Source organism: Heterodontus francisci, chromosome 2, assembly GCF_036365525.1.
Source record: "Heterodontus francisci isolate sHetFra1 chromosome 2, sHetFra1.hap1, whole genome shotgun sequence".
NCBI lineage: Eukaryota > Metazoa > Chordata > Chondrichthyes > Heterodontiformes > Heterodontidae > Heterodontus > Heterodontus francisci.
The window spans coordinates 114,612,263-114,634,217 of NC_090372.1; the positions used below are offsets into that span (position 1 = coordinate 114,612,263).

General features: G+C 45.4%; 1 protein-coding gene across 2 annotated transcripts in view; it reads left to right on the top strand.

The window, feature by feature from the left end:
- The window catches only part of si:dkey-256h2.1 (uncharacterized protein LOC337520 homolog), a 314,605-nt gene that overhangs the window by 289,260 nt on the left and 3,390 nt on the right, over nucleotides 1-21,955 (top strand). The gene's annotated exons all lie outside the window — the stretch shown is intronic.

Here is a 21,955-nt window from a genome sequence, read left to right on the forward strand (position 1 = left end):
TGCAACAGACCACCAAGAGTGACATCACAATCACAATCAACAGAGAGAGCAGGGAAACAGAAAGCCGGCTGGGGTGATTATACCAGTAAACTTTTTATTTAATTTAATCTAAATCAATCAAATATGAAATAAGACTTGATCAAATCATTAGTATATAAACTAAAAACTAAGGCGGATTTTAGAATTTATCATAGAGTGAGAGAGAGAGAGACCAGCAGGGAGTGTATTGGTTTAAATTACGACCTGGGAAATTAAAAATATTCAATTGGGTAGTGTAACAGTAAGTGTTGTAATAAGAGTATAAACACAAAGCAGGACTAGAGGTATTAATTAAAATTGATAGTTTATACAGGATACAAATTAGATTGTTAAAAAAGGGACTGAGTGCGAGCTGAACAGAGTGCTGGGAGTTTGGTGAGGAGGGGAAGGAGGTCCTCCTTTGCTTTTTCTAACTTTTTCATCCTGTAGGATTTGATTCTTACTCTACTACAGGGGAAGAAGCTAGCTGTTTGGTGAGTATCTGGTAAGTGATTAAGGTTTAAAATAGTACAGGAACTGGTGGTAAGGGTAATAAAATAATTAAATTAAATAATTAAGTAGTTCATTAAAACACATTAAGGATGGCAGACCAGGTGATGTGTCACAGCTGCAGCATGTGGGAGATCCTGGATGTCAGTGTAATCCAGGGCAAACACGTCTGCAGTAAGTGTTTGCACCTCGAGGAGCTTCAGATTAGAGTCATTGTGCTGAAGGCAGAGCTGCAGACACTACGACACATCAGGGAGGGGGAAAGTTACCTGGACACTTTGTACCTGGAGGAGGTCACACCCCTTAGGATAGGTTTTCTGATTTGGTCAGTGGTCAGGGACAGGAGATTGTGGCTGCAGCTGAGGCAGGTAAGGGGACCCAGGGGGCAGGAGTGCAGGAACCTCAGCTTTGCGATTGTCCAACAGGTTTGAAGTGTTTTCAGTTTGTTTGGATGAGAGTGGGGGCTGCAGGGTATCTTATCAAATGCCTTCTGGAAATCTAAGTACAGTACATCCACTGGTTCCCCTTTATCCACAGCACATGATGCCACATCAAAGATTATTGTGAAAAATAAAAGCTCATGGTGTGTGGGGTAACATATTGGCATGGATAGAAGATTGTCTAGCTAACAGGAAACAGAGAGTGGGCATAAATGGATCATTTTCTGGTTGGCAAGATGTAACAAGTGGTGTGCCGCAGGGATCAATGCTGGGGTCTCAACTTTTTACAACTTATATAAATGACTTGGATGAAGGGACTGAAGGTATGGTTGCTAAATTTGCTGATGCCACAAAGATAGGTAGGAAAGTAAGTTGTGAAGAGGACATCAGGAGGCTACAAAGGGGTATAGATAGGTTAAGTGAATGGGCAAAGATCTGGGAAATGGAATATAAGGTGGGAAATGTGAAATTGTCCATTTTGACAGGAAGAATAAAAAAGAAGCATATTATCTAAATAGTGAAAGATCGCAGAGCTCTGAGATGCAGAGAGATCTGAATGTCCTAGTGCATGAATCGCAAAAGGTTAGTATGCAGATTTGGCAAGTAATCAGGAAAGCTAATAGAATGTTATAGTTTATTGTGAGGGGAATTGAGTAGGGAGGTTATGCTTCAGTTATACATGGTGAGACCACATCTGGAGTACTGTGTACCGTTGTGGTCTCTTTATTTAAGGAAGGATGTAAATGCATTGGAAGCAGTTCAGAGAAGGTTTACTAGACTAATACCTGGAATGGGGAGGTTGTCTTCTGAGGAAAGGTTGGACGGGCTAGGCTTGTTCCGCTGGAGTTTGAAAGAGTAAGAGGCGACTTGATTGAAACATATAAGATCCTAAGGGGTCTTGACAGGGTGGATGTGGAAAGGATGTTTCCTCTTGTGGAAGAATCTAGAACTATGAGTCACTATTTAAAAATAAGCGGTCGCCCATTTAAGACTGAGATGAGGAGAATTTTTTTTTCTCAGAGGCTCATGAGTCTTTGGAACTCTCTTCCTCAAAAGGCAGTAGAAGCAGAGTCTTTAAATATTTTAAAGGCAGAGGTGTATAGATTCTTGATAAGCAAGGGGGTGAAAGGTTATTGGGGGTAAGAAGGAATGTGGAGTCGAGGTTACAATCAGATCAGCCATGATCTTATTGAATGGCGGAGCAAGCTCGAGGGGCAAGTGGCCTACTCCTAATTTGTATGTTCATATGAATTTTGATACCCACTCAGTTGAATACTGCAGAGCTCCTCTAGAGAGATCCGTGCAGTGGAAGTGTTAATTCAGCATGCCAATCGTCTGCTCAATCACGTATCATGTGGCAGCATGGTTCTCATTGTATGCATGTGCGTGGGTTACACACAGGAGTCATCAGCAGACAGCCCTCATCGCTCAGTAGCCCTTTGGTTTGCCGTGGTGGCTCAAATGCACATGGTACAGTGAACTGCGGCAGAATGAAGGCATTAGGACTGCTGTCAGAATTAACCAGCATGATTCATTGCCTGTGTTCTCATACCAGCTGGACATTGAGCGAGTGAAAGCCGTTTTGGTTCCAGTATGGGGCAGATTTACATGAGGCACCTGCAAAGCACTGTACATGCAGTCAGTGACACTCTGCACCATGGGACACCCTGCAATTCTAGCAAAGTCACATGCTCTGCCTGTTTTTCTCTGGAAAGCGAGAATGAAATATGGTTAGCTCTCTTTGAATAGAGAGCTTCAGTGGCATCCCTGACATAACAGTCAATGGCAAACTCTGAGATGTCGCAAACATCTCCAGCTCCAGCCTGAAAAAAGCCGGATGTATACAAGTTCCTCCCAGCACTCACCTTCACAGCTACTGGCAATGCAGTCCTTAACATGCTCTGAGATTGCAGTGAGGACATCCTGACTGAAGCACAGACATCTTACACACTGTTTCTTGCTGAGGTTGAGGTAAGAGAATTGCTCCTTGAACATGCTGGGCAGTTATGACCTCCTGCTGAGAGCCCTTCTCCCCTACTTCACCCCCCCCCCCCTCCTCTTCCAACACACATGCATAGGTGGAGGGAGCACACGGCTTTGCTGGGATTGCAGGTTGGCCTATGTGCAGAGTGTCACTGACTGCAAGCACATCGCTTTGCAGGTGCCACATGTCAACTGTACCAGTGTGTGTGACCTTTGTTCATTCTCCAAGTCATGCTGTAGTCCAAGGGAATTGCTACTGGGAGCAACTTATTTGTGTGGAAGCCTTGAAGTCAGCAAAGACTCCTTGAGCACTTGCCCCACCACTCCCTTCAGACTTTTGCAAATTGAAACAGTTATAGAAAGCACCAAACAATTGTATAAATGCAGCCAGAAAATATCAACCAGTAACTAAGAGCTGGAGTGTTGAGTGCCAAAATGGCTCTGCTGGCATCAAATCAGCATGAAAGTCATGATCTGCCTGCTCTGCATACTTCTGGCAGATGTTCACTGCGTGCATGCTAACTCTCTCACCTATGGCGTCTGGCACCATTAGCCCCAAAAGTGTGGACACAGGTTACATATGTCATTTTGGAGCTCTAAGGGCACTCGAAGCACACAAAAACAGGCGCTAACCAGCCCAATTTCTCACCCACTATATGTACCAAGAAATCTTGAGTCACTAAGTTTGCTAAATTATTTAAAATTCTGAGAGAACTACAAAAAATGTTTTTCAAGTTAATGTATTTGGTGAAAACACAGCTCCAATCAATATTTTATTGTAATTGTTTTCGTATGCTGCAAGAGGGCTAAGAGGGAACTGTTTAATAGGGGAACATCTTTCAACAAATCATAATATTGCTTCAGGACAGGAACTAACGGTATATGAACATTTCTGCAATTGATTTATTTACTCGAGATATTTTTATTAAATAATGCAAGAGCATAATTTATGAAATTAATATAGAAAATAGGGTAATGTGACCAAGAACTTACACCAGCCCTTTATGAAGTGCAAAGTATTATCTTTTGCACCCAGGCAAGATATTGGGCTTGTTAGCGCCCATTTTCTGGGCACTAAGAGTGTACTTGGAGCTATTAAGTAGAGCACATGCATCTTTATGGGGTGAATCGCACCAGACTGCACCGCCAGACATATGCAGTGCCAGCAGATCATGATGTCAATCAGAGGGAAACACTGATGTGACGCCAGTAGTGCTATTTTGGAGCTCCACCCTCCAGCCAACGCCCTCTTTTAACCTTGCACAACTAAACACACATTGAGCAGCAGGAAGGACCCCATCACCAGCACTGTTTTAACGGTTCATCAACTACCTACAGGTTAGTTTCTGGTTGTTTTCTTATTGTTGCGACGGTTCTACAAGTGATGATGCTTTCTAGAGTTGTTTCACGTCACAGACGCCTACGGGGAGTGGAATGGCAGGTGCTGAAGGACTTCTGCTGACTTCAAGGCTCTGCACAAACCAGTTGCCTCCAGGACATGGGTATAGTTTCAGGCAATCCGCTTGGAAGATGGCATGTTTTGGAGAATGAACAGAGGCCACGTAGAGCATGCTGAAAGACGAAGGAGGGGGTTGGGGAGAAGGGCTCTGGGCAGGAGGTCATATCCACCCAGAGTGTTCATGGAGCAATTCTCCTTCGATATGGGCGTCGCTGGCTGCGCCAGCATTTATTGCCCATCCCTAATTGCCCTGAGAAGGTGATGGTGAGCTGCCTTCTTGAACCGCTGCAGTTCTTGGGTGTAGGTACACCAACAGTGCTGTTAGGAATGGAGTTCCAGGATTTTGACCCAGCGACAGCGAAGGAACGGCGATATAGTTCCAAATCAGAATGGTATGTGGCTTGGAGGGGAACTTGCAGGTAGTGGTGTTCCCATGCATCTGCTGTCCTTGTGCTTCTAGATGGTGCAGGTCGTGGGTTTTTCCTTGTGCTTCTAGGTGGTAGAAGGTGCTGTCCAAGGAGCCTTGGTAAGTTGCTGTAGTGCATCTTGTAGATGGTTCACACTGCTGCCACTGTGCATCGGTGTTGGAGAGAGTGAATATTTAAGGTGGTGGATAGGGTGCCAATCAAGCAGGCTGCTTTGTCCTGGATGGTGTCGAGCTTCTTGAGTTACGTTGGAGCTGCACCCATCCAGGCAAGTGGAGGGTATTCCATCACACTCCTGACTTGTGCCTTGTAGATGGTAGACAGGCATTGGCGAGACAGAAGGTGAGTTAGTCGCTGCAGAATTCCCAGCCTCTGACCTGCTGTTAGAGTCACAGTATTTATGTGGCTGGTTCAGTTCAGTTTCTGGTCAATGGTAACGCCCCAGGATGTGGATAGTAGGGGATTCAGTGATGGTAATGCCATTGAACATCAAGGGGAGATAGTTACATTCTCTCTTGTTTGAGATGGTCATTGCCTGGCACTAGTGTGGCGCAAATGTTATTTGCCACTTATCAGCCCAAGACTGGGGTGTTGTCCAGGTCTTGCTGCATTTCTACACCAACTGCTTCAGTATCTGAGGAGTCGCAAATGGTGCTGTACATTGTACAATCTTCAGCGAACACCCCCACTTCTGACCTTTATGATGAAGGGAAGGTCATTGATGAAGCAGCTGAAGATAGTTGGGCCGTTGACACTACCCTGAGGAACTCCTGCATTGATGTTTTGGGATTGAGATGATTGACTTCCAACAACCACAATCATCTTCCTTCGTGCTAGTTAAGACTCCAACCAATGGAAAGTTTTCTCTCTAATTCCCATTGACTTCAGTTTTCCTACGGCTCCTTGATGGAATACTCGGTCAAATGCTGCCTTCATATCAAGGGCAGTCACTCTCACCTCACCTCTGGAGTTCAGCTCTTTTGTACATGTTTGGACCAAGGTTGTAATGAGGTCAGGAGCTGAGTGGCCCTGGTGGAACCCAAACTGAGTGTCAGTGAGCAGGTTATTGTTGAGCAAGTGCCACTTGATAGCACTATCGACGACCCCTTCCATCACTTTTCTGATGATCGGGAGTAGACTGATAGGGCGGTAATTGGCAGGTTGGATTTGTCCTGCTTTTTGTGCACAGGACATACCTCAGTAATTTTCCACATTGCTGGGTAGATGCCAGTTTTGTAACTGTACTGGAACAGCTTGGCTAGGGGCACAGCTAATTCTGGAGCACATGTCTTCAGTACTATTGCCGGAATGTTGTCAGGGCCCATAGCCTTTGCAGTATCCAGTGCCTTCACCCATGGAGTGAATCGGATTGGCTGAAGACCGGCATCTGTAATGCAGGGGACCTCAGGAGGAAGCTGAGATGGATCATCCACTCGGCACTTCTGGCTGAAGATGGATGCAAATGCTTCAGCCTTGTCTTTTGCACTGATGTGCTGGACTCCCCCTTTGTTGAGGATGGGAATATTTGTGGAGCCTCCTCCTGCAGATGTTTCATTGTCCACCACCATTCACAACTGGATGTGGCAGGACTGCAGAGCTTATATTGAATCTGTTGGTTGTGCAATCGCTTAGTCCTGTCTATTGCATGCTGCTCCGCTGTTTGCCATGCTAGTAACACTGTGTTGTAGCTTCATCAGGCTGAAACCTCACTTTTAGATATGTTTGGTGCTGCTTCTGGCATGCCCTCCTGCACTCTTCATTGAACCAGGGTTGGTCCCCCAGCTTGATGGTAATGGTAGTGTGGGGGACATGCCGGGCCATGAGATTACAGATTGTGGTTGAATACAGTTCTGCTGCTGCTGATGGCTCACAGCGCCTCATGGATTCCCAGTTTTGAGTTGCCAGATCGGTTCAAAATCTATCCCATTTAGCATGGCGGTAGTGCCACACAACATGATGGGGAGTATCCTCAATGTGAAGACGGGACTTTGTCTCCACAATGACTGTACAGTGGTCACTCCTGCTAATACTGGCATGGACAGATACATGTGCAGCAGGCAGATTGGCACAGAAGAGGTCAAGTAGGATTTTCCCTCTTGTTGATTTCCTCACCATTTGCCGCAGACCCGTCTATCAGCTATGTCCTTTCGGACCCGGCCAGCTCGGTCAGTAGTGGTACTACCGAGCTACTCTTGGTGATGGACATTGAAGTTCCCCATCCAGAATACATTTTGTGCCCATGCTACCCTCAGTGTTTCTTCCAATTGGTGTTCAAGATGGAGAAGCACTGATTCATCAGCCGAGGTGGGGCGTTAGGTGCTAATCAGCAGGAGATTTCCTTTCTCATGTTTGACTGGTGCCATGAGACTTCACGCGGTCCAGAGTCAATGTTGAGGACTCCTAGGGCAACTCCCTCCTGACTGTATACCACTGTGTTGCCACCTCTGGTTGGTCTGTCCTGCCAGTGGGACAGGACATACCCAGGGATAGTGATGGTGGTGTCTGGGACATTGTCTGCAAGGTATAATTCCCTGAGTATGACTATGTCAGATTGTTGCTTGACTAGTCCGTGGGACCGCTCTCCCAATTTTGGCACACGCCCCAGATGTTAGTAAGGAGGACTTTGCAGGGTCGACAGGGCTGGGTTTGTCATTGCTGTTTCCAGTGCCTAGATCGAGGCCAGGTGGTCCGTCCGGTTTCATTCCTCTTCGACTTTGTAGCAGTTTGATACAACTGAGTGGCTTGGTGGGCCATTTAAGAATCAACCACATTGCTGTGGGTCTGGAGTCACTTGTAGGCCAGACCAGGTAAGAAAGGCAGATTTCCTTCCCTGAAGGACATTAGTGAACCAGATGGGTTTTTACAACAATCGACAATGGTTTCATGGTCACCACTAGACTAGTTTTTTTTTTAATTATGAATTTATTAATTGAATTCAAATTCCGTCATCTACCATGGTGGGATTCAAACCCATGTCCCCAGAGCACTAGCCTGGGGCTCTGGGTTACTAGTCTAGTGATATTACCACTACGCTACTGCCTCCCCACCTCTCCTACCTGCACCTCAGCGAGGAATAATGTGTCAAATGTCTGCTCTTCAGTTAGGACATCCTCACTGAAATCTGCAGCCTATGGCAGCTACAACTGCAATCACACATGGCTGTCAAGGTGACTGTGCTGAAGAACTTTTATACATCTTGAATCTGGCTGCTTCCAGATTGCAGCTGAAGATATTTGCAACATCTCACAGTTTGTCAACCACTGTTGAGTCATGGAGGTCACTGAAGCTCTCTATTCAAAGAGAACTAACAAGATTGCTTACCCACTTTTTTTTTCAGGTTTGTACTTGCTGCTGTTCAATATTCAGTGTATTTACACCTAATCTGTACTAATGCTTTGTCTTTCAACACACCATTAACATATTGTTTGCCTTTGCTCCGTGACCTTTTGGTCAGCTATGTGGCCTGGTCCAATCTACACCTTCTCCTTTGTTATCTCTTGCCCCACCCCCACCTCACTTGCTTATAATCTGTGACTTTTCTAATATTTGTCAGTTCCGAAGAAGGGTCACTGACCCGAAACGTTAACTCTGCTTCTCTTTCCACAGATGCTGCCAGACCTGCTGAGGCTTCCCCATGGCGCAGGCTGCCATTGACTATACACACATCGCTTTGCAGCTACTGCATGTCAGTTCTGCCCTGTAACGGAACCAAAAGGGATCCCACTCTCTTAAAATCTGACTGGTGTGTGACCATATGCAACAAATCATGCAGGTCAATGCCCAGTATCCTGGCAGCAGTCATGATGCCATCATTCTGTGGCAGTCCACTGTGCCAGCCACATTTGAGCCACCAAGGCAAACCAAAGGGCGGCTACTGGGTAAGAAGGGCTATTCGCTGATGACATGGCTGATGATTCTGGTATGCTACCCGCACACACGTGTGCAGCATGCATACAATGAGAGCCATGCTGGCACACAAAATGTGATTAGTTGAAACCATTAGCCTGCTTCCACTGCCCGGATCACTCTAGAGGAATCCAGCAGAACTCGGCAGAGTGGGTGTCATGATGTGTGATGGTGCACTGCATGCTGCGTAACCTCCCCATCATGAGGTGACAGCCCTTGCCACAAAGCTATACGGCAAGCAACTGAGGAGCACGAGGATGTGAAGGAGGAGGCAACCTAAATCTTCCTTTTCTGCACAGGTTGTCATGAAGAACTTATCTGAGTGCAAAATCTGTAACCAAAACTCCAATTCCTCATTCACCACACCTTCCCTTCTCTCTGTCACTGACCATCACAGCATCTGCTTGGTCACAAAGCAAAATAAAAGCTAACACAAAATAAACATTCCAAACCAAATTTATGTGAAATCATGACATATTGCATACAAAACTCAACTAATCACACTTGGACATTCCCTTAGTGCCTGTCTTCTATGTGCCTTTGCCTTTCCTAGTGCTTCTATTGCTACCCCAGTGGCTGGTGGAAGGCTGCTGACTTTCGCTGGGGGAGACTGCAGATGATCATGGAGGACAATCTCGAGTAGCTTTGGGCCTTGAAGGCCCGGTTGTGGAATGTACCATCTCGGCATGGGTGGCAGCTGTCTGGGGTGGCTGGCTGACAGATAACAGCAGGGGCACTGATGGAGATTTCAGGATCTTCCCAAAACACAAAAGGCAACAGGACTCACTCTTGAGGCAGGGATTCTTGAGACTGGAGGCAACAGCGATCTGCCACACCTGAAACACAAGGCTTCCTTTCTCCAAAGCAGTGTTCCTCCACAGAGTGTAGCAACTCCTCTTTTCCTGGGTCTTTTCCCTCTCTTCAGGCAGAACACAGACAGATCTCAAATGTAGGATCCCATTTTTACAAGAGAGACAAGCCTTCTTCAGGGAGAGGTCTTTTTCTGGTCTGCAAATACAGGCCTCCAGCAGCAATTGAACCCAAAAGTGAAACTACATTTTCAACAATGAAGGCACAAAACAGTCATAGATTTTCCTCTGCTGAGTTGCTTGGATACAAATTGCTTTGCAGTCTGTGCCCCACTCAGTTCAGCATTCGATGTTCTCAGAGAAAATCCTTTTTCTCAGCTCTTAAAGGCACACAGACTTCTTAGTTTAAAAAAAAACTCTTGCGACACTATCCACATCTACCCTATCAAGCCCTTTTGTAAGATTCAATGAGATCATCTCTCCCTCGAAACTCTAGAGAATATATGCCCAGTTTCTGCAGTTTCTCCTCGTAAGACAGTCCCGCCATCCCAGGGATTAGTCTGGTGAACCTATGTTGCATTCCCTCTATGGCAAGCATATATTTCCTTAGATAAGGAGACCAAAACTGTACACAATACTCCAGGTGCGGTCTCACCAATGTTCCCTGTAAATCGTGTAGCCACCGGAAAGGCCCCGTGCAGGCCATGCACAAGTCGATTCCTATAAGTTACCACACGTGCGTAGTTGTGCAAAAAAATTTAAAGAGGCCAGGCACTTAAATAAATCATCTGCGCACTCTAAAAAAAATAAATTAGAGGGAAGGTTGGTCGGGACCTGCGATATACCTGTGGGAAATGAAAGACATGAGTTCATGCTGAGTAGGTGAAATAGAGTTTCAACTTAGTATTGTGCAGATCATGACATTTAATGTGTTGGTAACGTCAATTCATCAGGTCTCCGACACCTTCAAAGAGGTTTCCTGCTCGCCTCTGAATGCGCCCATTAAATGTGAAAGAGAACAGGAATGTGTTGGGTTCTCCACCTACCATCATTTTTCAAGGCTTTACCCCCCACCCCCCCATCCCACATGCACCCAAGCCTGTCTTCCACTTCAGTGTCCCCCCGCCCCCAAGCTTGGCAGATAAAATTCTGCCCAGTCACTGCTTAGATGTGATCGGACTTTTTTCACTCGCTGAACAGTTCCAAAAGAAAGCTAGAAGGAAACATAATCTCGGGCTAATTTGAAGCTTTGTTTTAAGGCAGAATACCGATTAAACTTATCACCCTGTCTCCTTGCATACTACTGCACCATCTGCAATCTCACTTTTCTCTCCAGAGTCCTTGTTCTCCTCCCGGCGTCGGGTTCCGTGGTGGGGGTGGCCGGAAAATCAGAGCCGCAGCACCCGACACCAGGACTGCTGGGCCTGCTCTTCCCAGCGGCAGGGAAGTTCCTTGACCGCCCCTCCATCGCTCTATGACGACCTAAGTTTGCATATTTAAATTACATCTTTGCATTAATTAAAATGTAATCCGCAGTGATCTTACCTTCAGTTCCGATCTTCAGCACAATATGCGGTGCTCATGCACCTTAATTTTCCTGTCCAGGGAAAGCTGGCGCCACCAAGGTGGGGAAGGGGTCAACTCTGTAGTATGTAGTGTATGAGGGGTGGGGAGAGGTCAACTCTGCGTTCTATTGCGTATGGTGGGGGGAAAGGGTCAACCTTGCATTCTGTTGTGCTAAAAATAGTGCCAGCACCTGCTCCTTCATCAGGTGACGCCGTGAATGACGTCGTCAAGGCTGCCCCCATCACATGATTGGGGGGGTGCGGCCACCGTGCATATGCTAAGTAGCCGTTGGATGCAAGATCGCAGCGGCGCAGAGCCCACGCTTGGCCGCCACCATTTACTTCACCTGCTGCCTCTCCGAGCAGTGGGAGAACAAGATCCATTTCCTTGAATGTGTTGTCACCTCCCAAATTCATGGACAACTTCTCCAAACCCCACTTTACCATTATCTCTGGGACACTTCAAGTATCTATCCATGGTCCTTATTCTGCAAGTTTATTAATGTCTTATTGTATTTTGTCACAGTCTTCCTCTTAATTAATTATAATTTTGAAATTGTACTCTTGATTCCTTAGTCCAAATCGTTTATGTAAATGGAGATCAACAGTGGTCCCAGTACCAATCCTGGTGGAATACCGCTTCCCAGCTTTTGCCAGTCTGAGTAACTGCCCTTAATAGTTTTCTTTGAGAATCCAGATTAGGCCAATAGCAATTCTGATTAGTAAATAAAATTTAGTAATAAACACATGAGCACATGACCTCAATATTCATATTCACACGGTGTATGTATATGTACTTTAACATTTTTGTGCATTTGTTGGTAAAATGGTAAGATGAAAAGCAGACTTTGTGAGTGCTTTTTGATCATTGTGAGTACTTACTTTCCTTGGTTACTAAATGATGGTAGATGTTAAGTAAATATACACATGCAAAGTAGATTTAACTTTAATGTATGAATGTACGTAAGGCATTCTCTCCTAAAATTAATGCCTGTTGCTAAAAAAGTCACCAGAACCACACCTGTGACTAGTTAGTAATTTCTATTGGATGTCACTGCACTGCAGGATGCAGACATTGGACTGTATTTTATGCTCTCCCCTGTGGTGAGTTTGAAGGTGGGGAAAGCATTTAATTGGGTGGGATGGTGGTGAAGGGAACCCCGCCACCTTCCCGTCTCCAACCCAATTAAGTCTGTGGCGGGAAGTCCTATGGATGGACCTCCCGTCCCACTTCCAATTGAGGCATATAAGTGGGCAATTAATGCCCAATTAAGGGCCTCTTCCCATCAGACCTGTCGCCACATGCGGAGCACAACAAGCAAACCCGTCTGCATTGCTTGCTGGCTCTGGAGTGGGGGAAATTCCTCATTCAAAGGCACTTAGTGCCTGATCGAGGGACACAACAGTAGGAAGGCAGGGGCCCACTGTGAGCCACCTCCTTGCCCTTGCTGCTGACCCCCCCCGCCCTACACCCCTGTCCACCGTGACCCCCACCTCGCAAAACCCCTCCTGCCATCACTCACCTGTGGCCTGAGTCCATCAATGATCCTGGGCCTCCGGTGGGTGCATTACTGGCAGTAGCCACCGCCTCTAAGGTGGTGCTGAGTAAAAGAGCTGCCGACCTCTGATTGCCTGGCAGCTCTCAGCAAGGCCTGCTGCTGACCAGTTAAGTGCCTGATTGGCCCGTAATGCGGCGGGTCTTCCTGTAAAGAGGTGACACAGAGCTCTTGCTGGCGGCGAGACCCCCGTCGTCTACATTAAATACTGCCCATAGTTCCTATATTTACCTATTCTAATTTTGCAATCTTCTGTATTTGAGTTTTTGTTGGTCATTTCCCTTTGCTATTTTCCATCATGTATCCTCACTATTTCATTAAAATCAGTTTTTCTGAAATCTGGTGTATTAATTCTGTTGTTTCCTGTCCGTAATCAAATTATAATAAGATATGTTCCGTGCTTCTGTAGTTCTGCTGATCTTTAAATTTTTACTATCTCATGGTAACTGTCAAGTACCAGATCCAGTGTGATCTCTATCTCTGTTTTCTAGTATAGTTTTAATACTTTTACAAATCAAGCTGTATATTTCCTCAACAAATTTGAGGTGGCTGCGTTGCAGAGAATATGAAAAAACCTATGTCCTGAAGAAACTTGTTCTGCATTGAAATATAAATTTATATATGCAGAGAATAAATGTTCCACATAATCCTTTCCCGTAATGGTCATATTTCTATCAAATATCAAAAACATAAGTCTTTTTCATAAGCTGATCAGGTTTTTATTGCATTATCTGGTTGTTTCATCAAAAGCTATAAGTAAAATATATATTTTAATATTAAAATGCATGTGTCATGCAGAAGTACTTGCAGTTTGCAATGGGTGATTGATAAATTGAATTTTTGTAAATCTCTGATGGAATTAATTCCTTTAGTGAATTAGTACATGTTGCATTATGTATAGTTTTAGGCTACTGCATTGGATCTTGTTAGACCTTTTAAGATAGATTGGTTTTTTTGCAATAAGGAGAAATTACTGGGCATGTACAGAAGTTCTCTGATGTCAAATGACTGTGAAGCATTCTTGTAATGGAGGCATTTCAGGTACAGTTCTTGCAGTGTGCATTAAGGTAAATTACTCTATAACAATCGCTGGTCCTAAAGTGTCACAATTTGGCTTTTTCCACAATGAAAAGGTAGAGCTTAAATGAAAGTTGGTGGCAGTTAAATATAAAGTCGATAAAAATAAAATATAGTCAAATGAAAGAATGGTTTGTTTATATATTCTCAAAGGATGAAATTTATTAGTACTGTTCAGATTTGAAATATGCCATTATTATGAATGTTACCTTGAGTTCCAGAAAATTATACGAGGGAATATAGATATTAAAAATCTATATAATACTAAATGCTTTTCCTGTTGTGACAGATTAGGAATAGTTGTTAATTTAAAATGCTGACTGTATTATAATTTATTTCATATAACTATTCATAGAAGATTTTCTGTATGCTACAGTAAAATAACAAGTTGACTACAGTCTTGCAAGTAAAATGAGGCGGAAAAGCCTTCTGCCGAAATTTTAGTCCAACAAATGCCTGCCATTATTTTGTCCCATGACCCTGAGTAACACACTGCAAGTGCAATGCAGATGAAGGAGGGAACCTGGCCAAGTACTCAGTGATTTCACTGAGTTTCTACACACTCCCTCCCCCTAATAATCACTACTATAAAAATGGGAGATGCTGGGCCAGTATGGTGCCTTACATAAGAACATACGAAATAAGGGCAGGAGTAGGCCATTTGGCCCTTTGAGACTGCTCCACCATTCAATAAGATCATGGTTGATCTGATCATGGCCTCAACTCCACTTTGCTGCCAGTCCCCCATAACCCTTGACTCCCTTCTAGATCAAAAATCTAACTCAGCCTTGAACATATTCAATGATCCAGCTTCCACTGCTCTTTGGGGAAGAGAATTCCAAAGATTAATGACCTGCGGAGAGAAGAAATTCCTCCTCATCTTTATCTGAAATGGGAGACCCCTTATTCTGAAACTGTGCCCCCCCCCCCCCTCCACACGATCGCTGGGGCCTTTCTGCCTGACCCCACCTTCCTCCAACCACACTTACCTGTCTTCAAGGGCCCGCTATCTCTGGTGGCAGCCTCAGCAGTGGCCACCACAAGTGGTGGCGTTGCTGATCTGCCAGCCCTCTGATTGAGCCAGAAGCTCTTTGGGCGGGCCACCACCCTTAATTGGATGGCAGCCCTGGTGGTGGCCTCTCAATTGGCTGCCATCAGCCATATGCCGCTCCGGGTCATGCGGCCAGTCAAAGTGGTGTTGGCTGCTGCTTTCAGCCCTGGCATCGGGACCTCCCGATCAGCCACAAAATTCAGCCCAACGTTACAGGGCTTCAGGTCGATGACCTTTCTTTTATCAGAACTGGTTTTGCTTTGGTATAGTAAAAGACAGCAGGACAATAATAAGATTGTTTTCCTGAGAGAAAGCATAAGGCATAATTAGTAGATAGATGGAGAGTGAATCATTTGAATATCAATTATTAATAGTACAAGAGGGAGATATATAAAATATTGAAATGATATTGTTTTACTAAAGGAGTTCTAGTTCAGTTGTTGTCTAAACTCATTTGAGGTTTACTAGCAGTCCTACCACAGTATGCTGATGCAAATTACCTGCTTAGTGAAATAAATGAAAAAAATTCAAAAGAACACTTGGCTGTATGAGGAATTCAACAGGACATAAGAGGAATTTTACATCAAACTGTATGTTTGATAGGGGGGGGGGGGCACCCCACTGGGGGAGGTCACCCAGTGAAAAAGGCGATCTCCTTGTGGGATTCAAGGTGGGGGAGCCTTGTCCGTGGGCAATGTGTGGCCCCCGCCATAAAACACCCCACCTCCCATAACACCCCCCCACACACTCATCATCCACCTTTCACGCCCCCCCCCCAATCACCAGGGCCTGCCAGACTGGCCCTGGAAACCCCACCTCACTTACCTTTCCCAGTTTCCAGTACTGGGCCTGCTCCCCGACTTGGTGCAGTACTGGCAGTGGCCACTGTTCCCAGTGGGAAGGCCAATACAGCTGAACTGGCGCCCTTTGATTGCCCAGCAGCTCTTGGAGACAGGATCTCTGTCTTTAATTGCCCAAGCGCCTTGAATCGTGTTGGGGGGCACCTAAAAGCTGAGTCGGGGTTCCCCTCGCCTTTTCGGCCTGGCAGCGGAAGCCCCACCAGTGCGACTAAATCTAGCCCTGAGTGGGCAACTAGGTCCTGTTGGAAAGTAATTTGTATACTTGGTTTCTAGGATCACTTTATTGTCATGCAGACCCCACCTGCCAAGAATGAGACATTAATTTTGCCACATGAACATTGATTTTTAAACTGTTACTGTAGTAAGAAAAGAATTTGTTTTTTTTAAAAAAAAGACCCTTGACTGGAAAGACATTTGCATAGTAACAGACAGTACTTGGAAAGGACAAAGGGGCCACTCCCTGCTACAATTTAATCCACAATGGACTTTTGATTACCAGATGTTGAAGGTGGAGAAGCTAGCATTCCAGGTTAACTCATAAGATGGCCGAATACACAAACAGACGTGGTCAGACTAGTTTAGTCACATGACTGTTGGAGCTTTTTGAATTTGAACTTGCAACAGAAAATTTCAACTCGGAAAGCTGTTTGCTCCTGGACTGAAAAGACCTCTCTCCTGTTTGCTCATCTCTTTCTCACCAGCTTTGGAATCCATTGAAGACATAGGAACCCCAAGAGAGAAAAGTCTCCTACAATGAACAAGGTTTAAGATGAATACTGGGGTCCCAACGAAAAGCAAGAATTACCTACAAGCAAGAACTACCTATAAAAAAAACTACAGTGAGCTTGAAGCACAGTAATTAGAAACTCTTCTGATATTGCCACAAACCTCTCCACTTCATTTTTCTTCTCTTTTCTGTCTCTATTTGCATGTGCATATCGCGTATGCATGCTAGCGTGGGGCTCGGCATGTATCCATAGGCATTAATCGAATTAGAGTTTAAGCTTTAATAAATTTCACTTTTCTTCCTTAAACCCAAGCAGGCCTGTTTGTGCTCATTTCTTTGCCTTATAATGGGAAAGCGGTGAACAAGGATTCACCAAGGGGGGAGCTCAAAACACGGTGTGTTTAAAAATTAAAACCCTGTTACAATAAGGCCAGGTGAAGGCTGAAAGAGACCCCTAGAAACCTTTCTCACCTGGTCGTAACAGAAATTTGGATGCTAGCGTCCGGAATTTTACCCACAAACGAGCGAAATTGGAAGTGGGAAGCCAAATTGTTCCCAATCAAAAAAGAGTAAGATTAATACAGGTTTTCTTGTGGTTGTGTGTGACTGAATATTAACATGTTTGCAACTGAAGCAAGTAGCTCTCCAAGCCAGGGTAAAGTAACTTGGGATGTTAAAAGCACTGTCTATGGAGGAGTTGAGAAAAATGGATGAGCAGTGTGGGATCACTATACGTGGCAAGGCGAGCAAGTCTGAACTCCTAAGACTAGTGGCTCACCATTTTTCCCTTGAATCTGAAGAAGCAGAGGCAGTGTTAGAAGTAGTCCCAGACAGGGTACTGCGAGCAAAGATACAATTGGAACAAAGGCAACTTAAATTAGAAGACAGGGAAAAAGAGAGAGAGAGAGACAGGAGAGGGAGAAAGAAAGAGTTCCAGAAGGATCGGGAAGAGAAAGAGAGCCTTCCAGAAGGAACGTGAAGAAATAGAGAGGAGAGAGAGAAAGAAAGACAGGAGAAGGAACGAGGGAGAAAAAGAATATTCCAGAAAGAATGCAAAGAAAGTGAGTTGAAGCGGCTTGAGTTAACTAGGGGGCGACAGAGTAACCCCAGTGAAAGCATAGCCAATATGGAGCAGCAGAATTCAGGGCTGAGTACAAAATTGCTAAAATTCACTCAATTAATTCCAAAATTCAATGAGGAAGACATGGAAGCATTTTTTGTCTCTTTTGAGAAACTGGCAAGGCAGCTAAATTGGCCAGCTGAGACCTGGTCTCTTTTAATACAAAGCAAGCTAACTGAAAAAGCCCTGGAGGTTTATTCCCTGTTGCCAGATGAGAGTTCATCAAATCATGAACTGACCAAAAACGCTATCCTCGGGGCATATGAATTAGTACCCGAAGCCTATCGCCAAAAGTTTAGAACCCTCAAAAAACAAGCTAATCAAACTTATCTGGATTTTGAAAGAAGTAAGCAGCTGGCTTTTGACCAATGGCTCAGGGCTCTAAAAATGCAGCTCAGCCATGAGACTCTCAGAGAAGTAGTTCTGTTAGAGGAATTTAAAAACTCCCACTCTCAATAAAGATCCATTTGGAGGAGCAGCGGGTTCAGGGAGCCCAGCAAGCAACCCTTCTGGCCAATGAGTTTGCTGTAATTTATAAGTCGGTTTCCCAGGAGAGAATCTTTCCTAATGATCCCTACAAATCCGAAAAGGGCAAAGGGTGGGAAGGTGATCTCCGCCCAGGTAGTCCTGGGAGACAAAGAAAAGCAGGAGACACAGGGGGCCCTCCTCCAGCCAAAAAGGAAGATGCTGTGAGCAAGAGTGAGACCCAGAGACCTGTGTGCTTTCATTGTGATAAAGCAGGGCCTTTAAAAGCTGACTGCTGGAAACTAAAGGGGAAACCGGTAGGGTTAATCAGGGCACACCCACTCAGTGAAGATGGGGACCTGATGCAAAGCACAGCAGAACAAACTGTGGCTTTAACTGCAGTAAGGGTGCAACCCAGGAAGCTTACTACGGCTAGTGCAGGAAAAGTTAATAGGGTTCCTGAAGGTAATCAGGGTTTTGTGTCTGAAGGGAAAGTAATCCCATACCCCTCGATTGGGGCAAGCAAGCCCATAGTGATTCTCAGGGACACAGGGGCCACTAGATCCCTTTTTCTGGGAAAAGGTCTGACCTTTCCCCAGAGAATTCAGTGAACACCAAAATGGTGGTGAATGGTATTGGAGGACAGTGTACGCCTGTATCTGTACACCGAGTGCACCTGGAGCGCGACCTTGTTTCAGGACCGGTGACCATAAGGATTATCCCTAGTTTGCCTGTGGATGGGGTTGACCTGCTGCTAGGTAATGATCTGGCAAGGTTGAAGTTGGTAGCCCCCCCACCACCCACCCCCCCCCAAAGTAGTGAAAGAAAGACCGCAGGAGGTCAGAGAGACAGGGCAGTGGCAGGAGATGGTCCCCTGCAGTGTCCCTGAATGTGTAGTGGATCAAGCCATGATCAAACCAGCTCCCCTAGAAGAGACTGCATTGGCACTGCAGGCAAATGACCATGAGGTTTGCCTGTCCGAGACTTTCTTTGGAAAGTTAGGAGACCCAGGGAATGAATTAAATGGATTTTCCCTAGCAGAGGCTCAGCGAGCTGACCCAGTATTGCGAGTTAGCACAGGCTGCCCAGTCTGAAAGTGACGCAGAGGGAGTCCCTGATTGCTACTATTTAAAGAATGAGGTACTGATGAGGAAATGGAGTTCTCCTCACAGACCTGAGAGCAAGGAGTGGGCAATAGTTCACCAGTTAGTGGTACCACAGAGGACTGGGGAGAAGTATTAAGAAGGGCCCATGAGACTACAGTGGCTGTACATGCTGGTATACAAAAGACCAAAGCCTGCATAAGACAGGAGTTTGACTGGCCAAAACTCCACAAAGATGTGGTGGAGTGCTACAGGAGTTGCCACATGTGTCAGGTTGAGGGAAAACCCCAACCTGCAGTGAAACCTGCACCCTAAGTTCTGTTAGGAGGACCCTCCAGCAGAGGGCTGGTGAACTGTAAGGAACCCCTGCCAAGAACAAAAGGGGACAGGCAAGCACACGGCTGGCATAAGTTGAGAAAGAGAAGGGGAAAAGGTGACCGAGAGAGCAGGTTAAAAGAAGTCGGGGAGGAATCCCGGATGAAAACCCCTACTGTCCGGTCAGCCAACCCCAAAAAATGTGAAAAGTTAGATCCCATTTCCTCCTATGTAAATGCAGACTCTAGAAGCACCCTGCCAGAGTTGCTAACAGCATTTGCAGGTACCTGAAGAGACAAAAAGCAATCTCACCTAGTCGAAGTACCACACGAGAGTGCAGTCAAGTCTGCACACATACCTGCAGGCAGGAATGTCCTAGGGAACAAAGTGGAAATTAACAAAAACTCCTCCCCCACAGTCAGAGGAAAAGGGAACCACCCATCTTCTGATGGCAAAAGCCTTTGCATGACTCAGCAAAGTACTAAGAGAGGGTTCAGGACAGATCCGCCCACTACTACCTCTCTTGGAAAAAACATTACCTCAACAGGAACAAAATAGGCAGTCATGGCAATGGACAAACTGAAGAAAAGCTTCCCCAAAGAAGCACATGTCTACTGGGGTGCCAAAAAAGGGAAGTTAAAGCAGCACTGGCACCCAGAAGAGACAATTTTAATAAGCTTTAAGAGTTATGAATGAATGAGAGAAATGCATGGTTTTTGTTTCTTTATCTCATATTTCTCTCAAACCGTTTAATGAAATGCACCTTTTTTTCAAATCGCATTTCATTTCTCTTGGTGTGGAGGTGTCATGCAGACCCCACCTGCCAAGAATGAGACATTAATTTCGCCACATGAACATTGATTTTTAAACTGTTACTGGAGTAAGGAAAGAACTTGTTTTTTTTAAAAAAACAGACCCTTGACTGGAAAGACATTTGCATTAAAAAAAAATTCATTCATGAGATGTGGGCATCGCTGGCTAGGCCAGCATTTATTGCCCATCCCTAATTGCCCTTGAGAAGGTGATGGTGAGCTGCCTTCTTGAACCGCTGCAGTCCATGTGAGCTAGGTACACCTACAATGCTGTTAAGAAGGAAGTTCCAGGATTTTGACCCAGTGACAGTGAAGGAACAGCGATATAGTTCCAAGTCAGGATGGTGTGTGACTTGGAGGGGAACTTGCAGGTGGTGGTGTTGCCATACATTTGCTGCCCTTGTCCTTCTAGTTGGTAGAGGTCACGGGTTTGGAAGGTGCTGTCTAAGGAGCCTTGGCGCATTGCTGCAGTGCATCTTGTAGATGGCACAGACTGCTGCTACGATGTGTCGGTGGTGGAGGGAGTGAATGTTTGTGGATGGGGTGCCAATCAAGCGGGCTGCTTCGTCCTGGATGGTGTCGAGCTTCTTGAGTGTTGTTGGAGCTGTACCATCCAGGCAAGTGGGCAGTATTCCTTCACACTCCTGACTTGTGCCTTGTAGATGGTGGACAGGCTTTGGGGAGTCAGGAGATGAGTTACTCACCGCAGGATTCCTAGCCTCTGACCTGTAGCCACGGTATTTATATGGCTACTCCAGTTCAGTTTCTGGTCAATGGTAGCCCCCTAGGATGTTGATAGTGGGGGATTCAGCGTTGGTAATGTCATTGAATGTCATGGGGAGATGGTTAGATTTTCTCTTGTTGGAGATGGTCATTGCCTGGCACTTGTGTGGCACGGATGTTACTTGCCACTTATCAGCCCAAGCCTGGATATTGTCCAGGTCTTGCTGCAGTTCTACACGGACTGCTTCAGTATCTGAGGAGTCGCGAATGGTGCTGAACAGTGTGCAATCATCAGCAAACATCCCCACTTCTGACCTTATGATTGAAGGAGGGTCATTGATGAAGCAGCTGAAGATGGTTGGGCCTAGTTCACTACCTTGAGGCATAATAAAGTCAGACCTTGGAAAGGACAAAGGGGCCACTCCCTGCTCCAATTTAATCCACAATGGACTTTAGATTACCAGACGTTGAAGGTGGAGAAGCTAGCATTCCAGGTTAACTCATAAGATGGCCGAATACACAAACAGACGTGGACAGACCAGTTTAATCACATAACTATCTGGCCGGAGGAGTTTTTTGAATTTGAACTTGTCACAGAGAATTTGAACTCAGAAAGCTGTTTGTTCCTGGACTGAAAAGACCTCTCTCCCTCTGCTCTCATCGCCTCCTCACGGAACTGAAAAAAATGTTGAAGACGCATGAACCCCAAGAGAGAAAGGTCTCCTACAGTGAACAATGTTGAAGAGGAATACTGGGCCCCAACGAAAAGCAAGAATTACCTACAAGCAAGAACTACCTACAAAAGGACTACAGTAAGCTCCAAGTACAGTAACAAGAAACTCTTCTGATATTGCCTCAAACCTCTCCACTTCATTTTTCTTCTCTTTTATGTCTCTATTTGCATGTGCATATTGCGTAAGCATGCTAGTGTGGGGTGCAGCATGTATCCATAGGCATTAATCGAATTAGAGTTTAAGTTTTCATAAATTTCACTTTTCTTCTTTGAACCTAAGAAGGCCTGTTTGTGCTCA